General features: G+C 54.1%; 1 long non-coding RNA gene across 1 annotated transcript; it reads right to left on the bottom strand.

Annotated features, from left to right (window-relative positions):
* Positions 1-1,582: 1,582 nt before the first annotated feature.
* LOC115650683 lies at positions 1,583-4,393 on the bottom strand. The gene is made up of 3 exons (XR_004000193.1): positions 4,355-4,393; positions 3,545-3,660; positions 1,583-2,075 (listed from the first exon to the last, which is right to left on the bottom strand). It is a non-coding gene; the product is annotated as an uncharacterized LOC115650683 (long non-coding RNA).
* Between the last annotated feature and the right edge of the window lie 10,711 nt (positions 4,394-15,104).

Below are 15,104 nucleotides of genomic sequence, written 5' to 3'. Positions count from 1 at the left end.
ATGCCAGAAAGTTGAGGGATGGATTTATCAGTGAGTGGCCTCCTCCCAGGTAACCCCTCCTGGCAGCCCTGCAAGCCACCTCTCACCTTGGTTGCCCATCTTGGCACCTCCATAATCTCAAGAAAGAGGCTTTGACAAGTCCAGGAACCCCAGTCTTCCTGAGGTCTGGTTTAGCAGCTTAAAGCTCAGAAACACACACAAAAGCTTTACCCGAAACCTTACCGTGGGCACAGCCCAAACTCCCCTGATGTCCCAGGGCCTTCCCTGCCTTAGCAAACTGCTCTCAGTCCTGCTCTCAAGGGCTTCCCTGCAGCAGCCTTTCCTCCATCTCTGCAATTTCCTGTTGCTCTTTCTAGCACAATCAGTTCCTCCAGGCCAGTGCTTCTCAACCTAGTTTCCATTGTGGGCCCCAAATGTGTTGTGTGGGGCACATCCAATACCAGCTGCTTGGCCCTGAGGATGTCCCAGGTAGAGAAGCGCTGCTCCAGACCCAGCTGGTTCCACGGATGTACCCCAGAGCCCATCCCAGAGATGGCAGGCAGGGCTAGTTGGACAGGGCTGGCCAGCTCCAGGCCCCAGCCCTAAGGAGAACCTCTACACTGCGGGATTTTAAAACCTGCCATAAGAAATCTCAGAGCCGGGTCTCTAACCACAGGCTCAGGCTATGGCTCAAGTTCCAGCCCAAGCCCAGAAGAGGCTGCATTGCCGTTTGGCCCCCCAGTGCCAGCCCTGGGAGCACAAGTCCGTAGGGCCAGGCTTTACGGCCCCTGCTGCAGAGTTTGCAGCACAGGGTAGACAGACCCGAAAGGGACAAGCCGCCCCCTAGGGGTCTTCCATGAGGAATCGGACGTTGCTGTTTCCTCTTTCAAACAAGGAGCAGGAGCTCCAACCCAGGTGGCTGGATTCTGTTGCCCTGTTCTGCTAGCAGGAGTTAGAGCCCTGCACAAATTGATCTGCTGATTGAGTGACCATTTGTTAAGTTCCCGCTGGGATCTGCTGGAAACAGGGAACTCGGCCAGAGACAGGGACGACCTGCAGGAAACCCCAGGAACAGGCAGGTTTGGGAAGGAAGCTCAGACTGAGGATTGTGTTCATTTATTAGTCTCTGAGTTTCCAGGAAAGCCAAAGCCCTGGAGGGGAATAAGTCTGCACTTACGCGTCTTGGGCAGGCGGTATCTGGGGAAGGGCAGGAATGTCACCTATTTCCAGGCCGAGCGATTGAAGGCAATGTTTAAAGGCCTGTAGGGAACGTGAACCCTGATTCCTTTCTCGATAACCCCACCTGCTCAGGCTTGAGCAAGTCAAGGAGCTCTCTGGGCTTCAGTTTCCCCAGGTGTCAAATGGGTTGAATTCCTACCTCCCAGGAGGGTGGTGGAGCTTCATTAATAGGGAGGAATAATGACTCTGAAAGCCTCCTACCCAGGGGATGTAGAAATGAAGTCTGCCAGAAACCTCCCTAAGCCAATCTAATTCACTGGGGAGGTACTCAGATGCTGTGGGGATGGGCAACAGGATCAGAGCTAGGGAGAGAGAGAGAGAAAAGTGCAAAACCAAATTCATCCTGATCCTTCAGTGAGAAAAACAAGGCCCCGCAGCATGTCTGAGGAAACCATGTCTGCTCCTGGAGCCTAATGTGGAGGCCTATGGGCAGACTAGGTAAGTGCTGCGCTGCCAGAGCTGGGGCTATCGCTCCCCTTCAGTGAGGCTGGGCTGTCCTCAGGGACGTGTCAGAGCTCCAGCGGGCAGAGAATACCTTAAACACCTGACGCCACGGATCCCCGCGGCCAAGTGATGAAGGGAAAGGGGCTGAGCCAACCTTCAAAGCACCATGTCCGTGTGTCCCAGGAATGGTTTCCTAGGAGAGGAAATTCTCCCCTCTCCCTCTCTGGGGAGCATCTCCCTGCCCCACGGCTGGAGTCTCTTACTCTCTCCATCTTGTCTCCGTGTAGAGATACGATGGTCCTCAGCTCTTCCTCTGCAGCTTGAAATCGCTCCAGGGTGGGTGTTGTCAGACCCTTCACGGCTTTCATCAGCAGGGCTTGGAGCTGGGCTGAGGAAAGCTGCTCCCCGGGGGTCTGCAATGAACAGGGACAAAGCCTGTTGGGACTGAGTATTTCCATTGCTCAGCTGCCCTGGAACAGTCTGTCCCCGTGGGAGGCTGGCAGCGCCTAGTGAGCGTGGATATTCCGGCTGAGCCCTTTTCTTAACAAACCTCAACAGGTACCGAGGGTTCCTCAGTCTTTCATATGCTTCCACCTCCCCCTCTACTTGAGAAGATGGGAGCCTCTCAGCCAGTGCTGAGACCCCAAGGGCCACCTATTTCCTCCCTCTCTAGCCCCTCCTCCCAGGAAGCTCAGCTTTTCCTGAGAAAGCCTCAATGGCCTGCAAAGCCCATTCAATTTGCTTGTTGAGTGCAGCCGAGGGGTCACTGCAGAACCTGCCCCCGTCCCATCCCACCCCGAGCGCCTGAGCAGATTGGCTCAGCAACTCTAGCAGCCCACAGTATCTGTGAGGAAAGGACTGAGAACAGGGCCGAAATGGAAATGCCTCTTCCTTCCCCACCCCACAGCATGTGGTGCTGCCACAAACCAGGCAGGAATCGCCAGCAGCACAGAAAGTAGCTTTGACTGAAGGGGCAAGTCTGCCTGGCTGAGGAGAATCCCAAACCGTGGGCCTCTGGGGCCAGACCCCCCTTGGGTCAGAACTCACTGGGCATAATGTATGCAGGGGGCCTGGTTCCAGGGTCACCTAAACCTAGGGACTGGGGTGCTGAAGGCCTTTGCCCTGGTACGTCAGGCACCTCCTGAGTGTTACTGCAGCTGGCCTGCGTGGCTGGATTAGCACCATCTGTCCTGGATGCCAGCAGCTGAGGATGCAGTAGAGCAAACCAGAGCCACGCACTCACATAGATACTCCAGCCCCCTGGCGTGTAACAAGCTCCCAGAATTGCAGACTGTTGTATGTGCTGCAGGGTGCTCTGTCACTAACCATAAGAGTTACGAATGCATCTAGATGCCTGGCAGATATTGGCAGGAGGGATCCAACCTGGGACCTCTGGAGCTTAGTGCAGGAGCCTCTACTGCATGAGCTAAAACCCACCTGGCTGTTAGCTAAGACTCTAGAGCAGCCTCCTTTGATCTCTGTCTCTAAGTGGTCCCGGTGCCACTAGACGGGTCAGAACACCACACCCAGCAGGTGTGTGGGTTACCCCTACACGTGCAGGGAGGGGGCTGGTAGGATTTTCAGCAGTGCCTGTGTCCCATGCATCAGAATCAGGCAGCTGAGTCAGGCACTTCTGTGAATCCCACTAAGCACCTCTGAACTTCTTGAGGTGCCTAAACCCCTTTGTCAACCTTGGCCTCGTTCAACCAACCCAGAGAAACTCGTAAAGACTGGCTGGAGTCGATCACACTTGAAGAGTTTTTCTTTTCAGCTCCCTGAGCAAGGGGCAGGTAGTTCTCCTGTCAGAGATCCCAGCTCCAGGAGATATTACTACACACAGCAGGGGATGCTTTCCATTAGCACAATCACAAAGCATCATTACCATCGTCATATGGGAGCTGCTTGGTAATGACGGGGTGGGAGTGCGCTCTTCTTCTTGCTCTTCTGGGCTCCCTTTTTCCCACTTCCCCTGCGACTCAGACGCCTCCTTCTTCCTCCCTGGAGCAGAAAAAAACATTCTTAACATTTCTCTTTTCCATGTAGTATCCCTGGTTTACAGAGGGTGGAGGTCAGGCGCAGAGCCCCGAAGCCACTTGCCCAGGGTCAGACTGAAGGTCGTTGGCAGAGCTAAGCAGAGAACTCTGATCTCATGGCTCTTTGCTGGGGGCTTTTACCATATGAGGCTTCCTCAGACCTAGGGGCCAGTTTCTGTGCCATGGTGTTTTCTACTCATCCCCTCCCCTTGTACACCTTCCCTGTCAGTAATGGGCAATGGGTCTCATTTGCATTTAACCCACCAAGAAGTAATGGCTCAGCTCTGCTACGATTCCCAGTGGTGACCTGCTGAGACCTCTGGAGCATTTTACTGATGAAACGGACCCACTCCAGGAGACAAGAAACGATTTCCTACAACGTCCAGCCTCTCTGTTTTCCTTACAGCCCAGAGCAATGTTAGTACTCCCCATCCCACAGTGCCAGACCCCCAGAGGGGGGTGACAACACATTCAGCTCTCCCCACCTCAGTGATGGACCTTGGCCACCCTCACCAAGAGGATCTGGCACTAAATGGATTCCAGACTCTGAGGTACCCATCACTGTCCCGTGAGAAGGCCCTGATGTATAAGGCTTGTAGGGTCACTGGTGTGAGTATTCCCCACACGCTCCTCGCTAACCATGTGGATTGAATCCTCACCTGTAGGATCCAGTTCAACTTTCCCTGTATCCTCCTGCAGCTTCACCTCCTCTGACTTCACCTGGTTCTCAGCTGCTTTCTTCTTCTTGGACAAGTGTGTCCATCTTCTTTGTGAGGAAATTGTTCTCTCCTCATCCCTATCTGCCACTGAGGTGTCAGATTGGCTACAGATACAGAGTCTTTTCATGCCTGACAGGATGGACCATGAACATTTCCTTCTCTGGGGCTTCTCTGGCAAGGCCTGTTTTTGCTGGCTAAAGTCAGAGCCTGCCTCCATTGCTGCAGGTTGGACAAGCATTTTGTGCACATGGATCTCTCTGTGCTCCCTAGAGGCGAGTCTTTAGAAAAGGGAACGAAGCCTGGAATAGAAAGAAGGAGGAAATGGGTTTTTCTGTCATTCTCTAAAGGAAGGGAATTAGTTTGCCCAGGATTCACAGATCCAGGAAACTGATCTTTTGAAGCCATCTGTTCCTCTAATAGCCAGGACTGGTTCATACAGCCGAGAACATAAGCAACACAAGACCACCCATCCTGGGTCAAACCAAAGATCCATCTAGCCTAGTATCCTGTTGTGGCGAAGTGGAGGATTTTCTTGAGGTTTTCTGTGTTTTCCAGTGGTTTGCATGCACGGGGGGTGGGATTCAGTGTCCCCGAGTGTTACTGGATTAACGAGGTGAGGAGAGAGGCAGTTTGTTGTTACAGAGGATCGGAGAGGTATTCGGGACCCCGGCTGATGGCTTGGAGGATGGAGACCCCAGCGACTGGTGACCTGGTAACCCAGAGACCTGACTCAGGAGACACAGCTGGTTCTGGCCAGTGGGAGGACAATGGGCTGCAGAGAGAGGACCCCGGTGACCTGACCAGCTGGTTCCAGCCAGAGGAGGGCTGAGAGGAGAGGAGACCCAGGCCTTCCTGTTTACAACTCTGTTTGCCTGGAGAGACTGACAATTGACAGAGGCGGGACTTGGGGCCGGGGTTATCGGAGGCCCAGCAGGGGGGCTCAGGGCTAGCGAGGGGAAACAGTCAGAGCCCACCTGGCTGCAGGGGAGACTGGGATGTGCTGTTATTGAGAGAGGCCAGGCCTGAGAGTTTCCTGTGCTGTGTTCAACTCTCAATAAACCCTCCTGTTTTATACTGGCTGAGAGTCACTCCGGTCTAGAGAACAGGGTTGCATCAACCCCTTCAGGGGTGAGGACGCCCGGGGCGTCCAGAGCACATGGACTCCCTGAGTGGGCCCACGGCGAGAGACAGATGTGCTAAGGCTCCGAGAGGTGCGGCTCCAGGATGTGGAGGGGCCTGACCCCGAGAGAGACTGGACCCCTGAGAAGGGCTGTCTCACCGAAAGGGGCACCCCCCATGGACCGCACGGAGCCACGAGTGGGCACGATCTGTGAGTCTGTGACACCTGTCTTCAAACAATTGCCAGTGCCCCAGAGGGAATGAACAATACACCTACATTAGACAGTCATTACATGAGACAAAAGGTTTCTATTCACAACTGGAAGGCAAGGAGTGCATTGGGGCAAATCCAGAGAAAATACTATTTGTGGAGATATCAGTCTAAATTCTACATGCGTTTTGTTATCTTCCCTTTAGGTGACAGCCATGGAAATTCACCCCTACTCGTCTGCTGAAAGGTAAAACAGTGGAAATCTGCCTCCAGAGAAGGTGAAAGGCTGGCGCAGGAGGGGAGCTGAAAGATGTCAACATTCAAAACAAAACGTAACATAGAGAACTGACTGTTGCAACACTGGCCTCCACCAGTCCCTAGGACGCGAGTGGCCGACCTGAGCCTGAGAAGGAGCCAGAATTTACCAGTGAACATTGCCAAAGATCCACAGTAATATGTCAGCAGCCCCCGATCCTCTACCCCCCAAGCCCCCAGCAACTCCCTCCCACCGGCAGCCCCCCCAATCAGTGCCTCTCCCTCCTTGCCCACTCTTCCCTCCCGCCGCAATCAGCTGTTTCGCAGCGCGCAGGAGGCTGTGGTGGGGAGTGGGGAGGAGTGAGGGCATGGTAGGCTAGGGGAAGTGGCAGGGGCCTTGGGGGAAAGGTTGAGGTGGTGGTAGGAGGTGGTGCAAAGCAGGGAGTTGAGCAGTGAGCACCCCACAGCATATTGGAAAGTTAGCATCTGTAGCTCTGGCCTTGGAGTCAACGCCTATGCAAGGAGACGCATAGTAACCTCTGAAGAGCCATATGCGGCTGTGGAGCCACAGGTTGGCCACCCCTGGGCTAGGAGAAGGAGGCACCAACCTGTCATGTGCGATCTAAGGAGCAGGAACAGAATCTGGGAATTACCTTCTGTAAAAACTCATCTTCTTTCGAACACCTGTGGAAATAGCTGATTCAAGAAGTTGTTGAGAGATGGCTAGTACACGTCTATCAGTAGCTCCTTGGATCACCAGCCGTTGTCAACCAAGCCATTTGGCAGACTGAAGGCAGGGCAAGAATGCTGAAGCAGAACATTCTTTGCTGTTGGGATATGTGACATCACAATAAACTTAACCATAAACACCCCTGGACACCCACCCAGAGAGACACGCACACAGAAGAGTTCGTAATCTTAACAACAGTGAAAGACTCACTCAAAATCTCTGGGAATTTTGATTTCAAGGAGGGAGATTATTGATGCCAATTGCATGGAAGCTCCAGGCATGGAGCACCCACAAGGAAAAATCAGTGGGTGCTTAACACCCACTTGCAGCCAAGCTCTGCCCTTCCTGCAATGCTTCTTGCCGGCCAGTGGCCCCACTGAGCAACTCCTCCTGCTCCCTCCCAGCACTTTCTGCCCACTACAAAACAGCTCTTTCATGGAATTCAGGATGCTCCAGGAGGGAGGGGTAGAGCAGGGACAAGATATACTTGGAGGAGGAGATGGGGAAGAGGCGAGGTGGAGGTTTGTGAGAAGAGGTGGGATAGAAGTGGGGTGGGGGTGGAACAGGGTTAGGAAGAGAGGGGGCAGGGGTTTAGAGGAAGGGGTTGATTTGGGGGTGCGGCGGGGCAGACCAGGGAAAAGGTGGGGTGGTGCTTTGGGGAAGAGGTGGAGTGGAGGAGGGGCCTGGGGCAGAGAGAGAGTTGAGCACCCACTGGCCAGAGGGGAAGTTGGTGCCTACTGAGGGGATGGACAAAGGACTGACAGACTCATAGAAACTGAGGGCTGGAAGGGACCACAGGAGGTCATCCAGTCCAACCCCCTGTTCATGGCATGGCCAACACCAACTAAATCATCCTGTCCAGGGTTTTTTCAAGTCTAGCCTTAAAAACCTCTAAGGATGGAGATTCCACCACCTCCCTAGGGAACCCATTCCAGTGCTTCACCACCCTTCTAGTGAAATAGTGTTTCCTAATATCCAACCTAAACCTCCCCCACTGCAACTTGACATCATTGCTCCTTTTTTTGTCATCTGCCACCACTGAGAACAGCTGAGCTCCATCCTCTTCGGACCCCTCCACCCCTTCAGGTAGCTGAAGGCTAGGGTTACCAGATGTCCTGATTTTATAGGGATAGTCTCAATTTTTGGGTCCTTTTCTTTAATAAGCTCCTATTACCCCGCACCCTGGTCCCAATTTTTCACATTTGCTGTCTGGTCACCCTATTGAAGGTTGCTATTAAATCCCCCCTCACTGTCCTCTTCTGCAGACTAAATAAGCTCCAGCCCCCTGATCATTTTCTTTGTCCTCTGCTGGACTGTCTCCAATTTGTCCATATCCTTTCTGTAGTGGAGTGGCCCCAAACTGGACGCAATACTCCAGATGTCCAGATATGGCCTCACCAGTGCCCAATAGAGGGGAATAATCACCTCCCTCGATCTGCTGGCAATGCTCCTACTAATGCAGCCCAATATGCTGCTAGCCTTCTTGGCAACAAGGGCACACTGCTGACTCATCTCCGGCTTCTCTTCCACTGTAATTCTCAGGTCTCTTTGACCAGCCCCAGGACTGACCCATGAGTCAGCGGGGGAGGAGGGGTGGAGGAGAGGAGGCCATGGTGAGTGGTGGGGACCCCGGAGATGGGGGTGCAGTAGAGGAGAGGGGGGTTTCAGCCAGGCAGTGGTGAGCGATGGGGGCTGGGAGAAGGGGCGAAGCAGATACAGGAAGATATAGAGCACAGGCTGGGCACTGGGGTCCAGGCATCTGGGGCCTGGCTGGCAGCAGCTGTGCTGGGGGAGGCTTAGCCTCCCTACCTATTATACCAACCGCCTGTGCTTCCACTGAGGGATCTCCAGAGTGTCAATGTTCCCCGGAGCTCGCCTTCCCTGACAGACCTGAGCAACCAGGACTTGTCACTAGACCATGCACAGCCTCCCCGCGGGAAGTGTATGGACCCAAACAGGCTGGAGACAAGTTATCGCAGAAATCACTGGGGACTCGGGGAGCATCTTCAACTGAGGAGGGTGACACACGCCAAAGGAGCTGAATTTCTGACTCGGGGCTGAGCAGTGCAGGGTGGAAGAGCAGCACAGCTGTGAGGCTGTTTGCTGCGATCGATGCACCCGGGTTGATTTAGTGGGACCCACTAAAATGACAGCAGAGTGCTCTCCAGATGACTCTGGGACTACACTGGGAATGACAGGAGTAAGGTAAGTCTTCCGTCGGCCCAGCATAGCGTAAACACAGCAGTAAGTCGACCTAAGCTACATCATATCCAGCTGTGTTAGTCACGTAGCTGGAGCAGCGTCACTTAGCATGACTTACTGCAGTAGGATGGACACAGCCTGAGGCCTGAGTTTCCACTGCAGTCTGGATGCTCAAACACCGACTTGGCAACACAAGTCACCAAGCCCAGGCCACGCAGAGACAGGCTCAGTGTGCAGTGTAGACACTCCCTCAGACAAGCCCAGGAGTGTCACATGAGGAAATCAGTCCTTTCGTTGGACTTCCTGGTAGAAGAGCCCAGTGATGTTGGAGCTCCCCGACCGTCAGTGACAAACGAAGCGCTCCAGTAACTGAGCTCTAGGGCTCGCTGCTGAAAGAAAAGTTTGATGAGTGACAAAGGGCAAAGGGAGGTGCTAGTCTTTGGCCAAGGGCAGGGAGCCCCACCCTCAAATACAGACCATTTCCCTCGTTGTCTGTCTGTGCTGGTGCAGGAGCAATAACATGGCCTCCTGCTTTTGCTGTTGCAGAGAGTTGGTTATGACAGTCTCCTCAAACACAGGGTATGAAACAGGCCTCCGCCCTGACTGGGTGTAAACCAGAACTACGCAGTTAGACTGAGCCAGCTGAGAATTCAGATGTGCCCCTTTCCTGGAGGGATGGACTGACTTGTGAGGGGCTGGAATCGGAGCTACCAATTTTTAACTTGCACTCGTTCAGCATCTTTCCTCCGAGTGCCGTCACTGTAGGTTAAATACTCCAGCCCTGGACTCCTCACCAGCTCTGGGCTGACAAGCTTTCCTTGTGATTGGATTCTGTACAGTAGGGGTGCAGGGAACCAGCAGATGCATCTGACTCCTTGGTGGGGTTTTGCGTGCAAGGTGTGTGTGAGAGTCTTTGTGTGTTGAAAGCAATGAGTGTGGCACTCTCACTGAACTGACAGAGGGCTACGGTGGTTGGAGAGAGACAGCAGAAGAATAAAGGGGCAACTATGGGCATAACGATGACGATTGTGTTGTGTTACATTTCTTAGATCTGATGCCACCGCCCGTCCCTTTAGCCTTGTAGTTTACCAAGAGTAAAACTAAACAGGGCCGGCTCTAGACACCAGTTTATCAAGCAGGTGCTTGGGGCGGCAACTCGGGAGTGGGGCGGCAGTTTCAGGGATTCGGCAGCAATTGGGAGGAGGGTCCCTCACTCCTGCTCGGAGCAAAGGACCTCCCGCTGAATTGACACAGATCGCGATTATTTTTTTTGGCTGCTTGGAGCGGCCAAACCCCTGGAGCCGACCCTGAAACTAAATATCTGTTCAGATACAAGGGAGTGTCTGTGTCCATCCCTGCTAGCTGCACAGGGGTTTGATGTTGCTGCTTTCAATCCTTCGGCTCTGCCGGGATAAGGAACAATTCAGGCCATCACTGAACTGAAGGATTGAGATGCTTTTCTGACAGGGAGGGACGGTGCCTCTCAAAGGTGTTTGGCAGGCAGCCTCCTTCCCAGGTCTGTTCTGACAACACCCAGTTGAAAAGGGCCCCTCCCCAGCCCTCCTCAGCCTGGTGAAAACGAGCGAGTGAGTGAGCGTAGGGGAGAGCAAGTGACGGAGGGAGATGGAGTGAGCGAGCCAGGACCTCGGTGAAGGGGCAGGATGAGGGTGTTCATTTTTGTGGGGTCAGAAAGTTGGCAACCCCAGATCCAGGGGAAACAACTCAAACACCCAACGAGGCTGACCGGGGCAGGACATCAGCTTTGAGGGGAGGTGTGGGTGTGGCAGTGACATCACAAAGGCCTTTTGCAGGAACTCGGCCTATTGGGCAAAGGTGGTGGGGAGGGGGTGACCTCACAGAGATACCCCAACATCAGCCGGGCAGGACAGAGGTGCAGAGCCAGGCCAGTCTCTGAGACTCCCCCGGCTTTGCTGCCGCAAGTCTCCTTCGTGAGGTCTCTCCTCAAGGGCTGAGAGAGAATTAGGATTCACAGATGTGAGCATGAGGAGGAACCTCTGTAGAGTTATGTTTCAGTTTTTACCTCATAAACTTAAGTCCTGAAGTTATGCTTCAGTTTTTACCTCATAAACTTAAGTCCTGTCTAACCTACAGGACACTATGGGAATAAGACACCATGTCATGTGGTGACATCACAAGAGCAGAGGATGTGAGAACTACAGCAACTGAGAGGGCAGGGGATTTAGAGTCAGATTGTTTCAAATGCTGCATTCGTCAGCTGACATTTAACAGCAACGTTTACCTAACACAATGGAGAAAGGAATTCTGTGCTAAAGATTCAACCTGCCCCTTTGGCCAACTCCACCCTTTCCCTGACTGGAGTGTGCTCAGAATAGCCCCCCCCCCCCACACGCACACAAGCCCACAGATGGGCACCCAGCACAAAGCCAGGGAGGGGGTTGCTTGGCTTGTTTTACTTTTTACTTTGCAGAAGGTTTTTTCAAAAGCATTTTCTCCTCCTGTTCCCCATAGTAAAGAAGCAGATGGTTGTGGGGAAGGGAACCTGAGAGAGATGAAACTGGGGCAGTGGGGGGAAGTTGGAGGAAGCTGAAGAGGATGATGGAGGAAGTTGAGGGAGGCTGAAGGGGGCAATGAGGGAAGTTGGGGGAGGCTGAAGGAGGCAATGGGGGAAGTTGGGGGAGGCTAAAGGGGGCAATGGGTTGAAGGAGGCCGGGGCAGAGTGGCAGTTGGGAGGCTGCTCATCCCCACAGGAGGGGAGGAGGAAGAGGAGCTGCCCTTCTTTCAGAAGCTGTTTCCTGTTAGAATTTGCAATTTCACTGTTCCTGAGCAGGGTCCTGAGATGAAAAGGGAACTAGGGCGATTCGTGGTCCTGCTTTCAGCAGGGGTTAGGCTAGATGACCTCCTGAGGTCTCTTCCAACCCTAATTGTCTATGATTCTGTGTTTCTATGGAGGACAGGTCCATCAAGGGCTATTGGTCAGGGTGGGCAGAGATGGTGCCCCTAACCTCTGTCTGTCAGAAGCTGGGAATTGGGCCACAGGGGATGGCTCACTGGATGATTCCTGTCTGTTCATTCCCTCTGGGGCACCTGGCACTGGCCACTGTTGGCCGACAGGACACTGGGCTAGATGGAGCTTTGGTATGACCCAGTCTGGCCGTTCTTCTCTTCTAATGCTCTTCTCACATGCTCCGTAAAAGCTGCAAGTTGCTGCCCTCACGTGCCATCAGAATCTGCTCCCTGCAATCAAAGGCTGGAAAATCCCCCAAAGGGGGGAAATCGGAGGGGCGGGATGGGCAGAGGGACAAACCTGGGACAGGATCAGGGGTTCAGACAGAGGCTGCCCTGCCAGGTAGATGCAGAAGGGAAAACCTCCAGCTAGAGGGAGGCAGAGGGGACAGAAGTCCCCACAGATGGAGTGAGCCAGCAGCAGCAGTTCCAAACTAGGGTGTGGTGGATGGTAGAAGGAGTCATGTTCCTCACGGGATGGTCCATCTCAGCCCCTCCTCCCCAGGGCTGTGGTGTTAAAGGCGCTGGTGGCCCAGTGCCCAGGTACCACAGCTCTGCTCTAGCTGAAATGGTGACTGAGCTACCAAGGGAGCAGGGGCGGCTCCAGGCCCCAGCATGCCAAGCGCGTACTTGGGTGGCAAGCCAGTTGGGGGGGCGCTGTGCAGGTCGCCATGAGAGCGGCAGGCAGGCTGCCTTCAGCGGCTTGCTTGTGGAGGGTCTGCTAGTCCTGAGTTTTTGGTGGACCTCCCGCAGGCGTGCCGCCAAAGCCATGGGACCAGCGGACCCTCCGCAGGCAAGCCGCCAAAGGCAGCCTGCCTGCCGTGCTTGGGGCGGCAAAATCTCTAGAGCCACCCCTGCAAAGGAGACGTGATTCAGGGAACTAGTTTAAACCTCTCCGCCCCCCCATCATAAAACAAACTGATGATCATCTGTTCATCTCTTCACCACTGAACTGCCCAGTGCCTGCCTCGGAGGTGGAGGCAGAAAAAGAGAGACAAGAGTGAGATTTCAGCATCTCCAGGTAGGTCCCTCGGCTCCAGTAGCCCCAACAAACACTGCAGAGTTTTAATTCATAGTTGCTGGCCGGCTTTAGGCCTATTCCACCAATTCCCCCGAATCGAGCCCCGTGCCTAAGACGGTCCCTTGCCCAGTAAGAATCCCTTCCCTGGTTAGCGGCGCCTTTCTAATTTTTGCTCACCCAGAGGCGCTCTGAGTCTTCAGGGGCACTTCGGAGGCGGGTCCTTCACCCACTCTGAGTCTTCGGCTGCACTTTGGCGACGGGTCTTTCAGTGCCGCCGAAGACCTGGAGTGAGGGAAGAACCCACTGCCGAAGTGCCACCAAAGACTAGGAGCACCGCCCGGTGTGTACAAGCCCCACATGTTTTTTAACGTGTTTTTTTTTTTTAGTCATCCTTGCCAGGGCCCCATCAAAATTGTTCGAATTGGGCCCCGCACTTCCTAAAGCTGGTCCTGCATAGGTGTTGTCAGTCTGGGGGAGACCTTGGTGCACCAGCGGAGGAGGGTGTCTGACTGGATTCGTGGTCTGGCTGGGGGGGGTGGCAGAGCTTGGAGGTGGAGGGTCTGTGTGGTGGGGGCTGTGGGAGGGTAGGGGAGGGATTGGTGCTGTGGGAGGAGGGTTGTTGGCAGGAGGCGATTGGGTTGTACAGATGGGAACCGGGTCTGGGAGAGATCTGGGGGAAGGAGAGACTATGGGGAGCTTGGATCGGGGGCTTGGTTCAGTGGCCTGGCTGTGGATGTTGGGCTGGGAGGTAGTGAGAGGCAACAGCATGGCCACTCCCAGGGGGACACAGCATGGCTGTAGGGGCTGTGAGGGGAGGTGATATGGGGTGGCACAGCTGGGTGGGGCGGCTGCACCCTGGCTTGGGGTGAGTAGGACAGTCAAGAGGCCTTGCGGGCTGCACTGGGAGGGGGATCATAACCACCATGGGGGGGCACGACGCTGAGGGGAAGGGCCCTTCAACTAGAGCCTGAGGGTGAGTGGCCACCGCCAGAGTGAGTGTCCGACCTGTGGCATGCCTGCAGCACAGCCAGGGCCTGGGCAGGGGTCTGGGACATGTGAGGAACAGACTGTGAACTGCCCTGACATTCCAGCCACAGCTGTTTGGGGTTCCCCCGGCCCACAGAGCGGGGTGACAGCTTTTCCTTTCACCTTTCCCAGTTTCTCCTTATGTTTCATGAGTTGCTGTTTCATAAACTGTGTTTGCTTTGAACTATATGCGATGATCCGTGGGTCAGGGAAGCGTCCGGAGCAGAAAGAGTACCCCGGAGTGGGGTCACCTGAGCCCTGTCCTGTGTACAACAACCAGACTGGAGGTCGAGCCCCAGGAATCCTGGGCTCAGCCTTGTCAGGGTTACAAGGACTCTGCCACACGAGAGTAGCAGGGTATCCTCTGGGTGAAGACATGGGAGCCCAGGTGGGCCTCTGGGTGAAGGGAATGGGAGTGAGGACTAGATCCTTTCGCTAGCCAATTTCACAGGGGTAGTGTATGACACAGGAAAAGCAGCAAAGAATCCTGTGGCACCTTATAGACTAACAGACGTTTTGGAGCATGAGCTTTCGTGGGTGAATACCCACTTCCTCAGATGCATGTAATGGAAATATCCAGGGGCAGGTATATATATGTGTGCTAGCAAGCAAGCTAGAGATAACGAGGTCAGTTCAATCAGGGAGGATGAGGCCCTGTTCTAGCAGTTGAGGTGTGAAAACCAAGAGAGGAGAAACTGGTTCTGTAATTGGCAAGCCATTCACAGTCTTTGTTCAATCCTGAGCTGACACCATCAGACTGTGAATGGCTTGCCAATTACAGAACCAGTTTCTCCTCTCTTGGTTTTCACACCTCAACTGCTAGAACAGGGCCTCATCCTCCCTGATTGAACTGACCTTGTTATCTCTAGCTTGCTTGCTAGCACACATATATATACCTGCCCCTGGATATTTCCATTACATGCATCTGAGGAAGTGGGTATTCACCCACGAAAGCTCATGCTCCAAAACGTCTGTTAGTCTATAAGGTGCCACAGGATTCTTTGCTGCTTTTACAGATCCAGACTAACACGGCTACCCTCTGATACTTGACACAGGAAAGTTCCCTACAATAGGGGGACCATTCCCCTGCTTACATAGGCCTGAACACAGAATGCCTTTAGCTGTGGATTGCACTGCAGAT

The sequence above is a fragment of the Gopherus evgoodei genome, chromosome 4 (assembly GCF_007399415.2).
Source record: "Gopherus evgoodei ecotype Sinaloan lineage chromosome 4, rGopEvg1_v1.p, whole genome shotgun sequence".
NCBI lineage: Eukaryota > Metazoa > Chordata > Testudines > Testudinidae > Gopherus > Gopherus evgoodei.
Note: the sequence above shows the minus strand (reverse complement) of the source record. Positions and strands in the feature narration are given on the sequence as shown.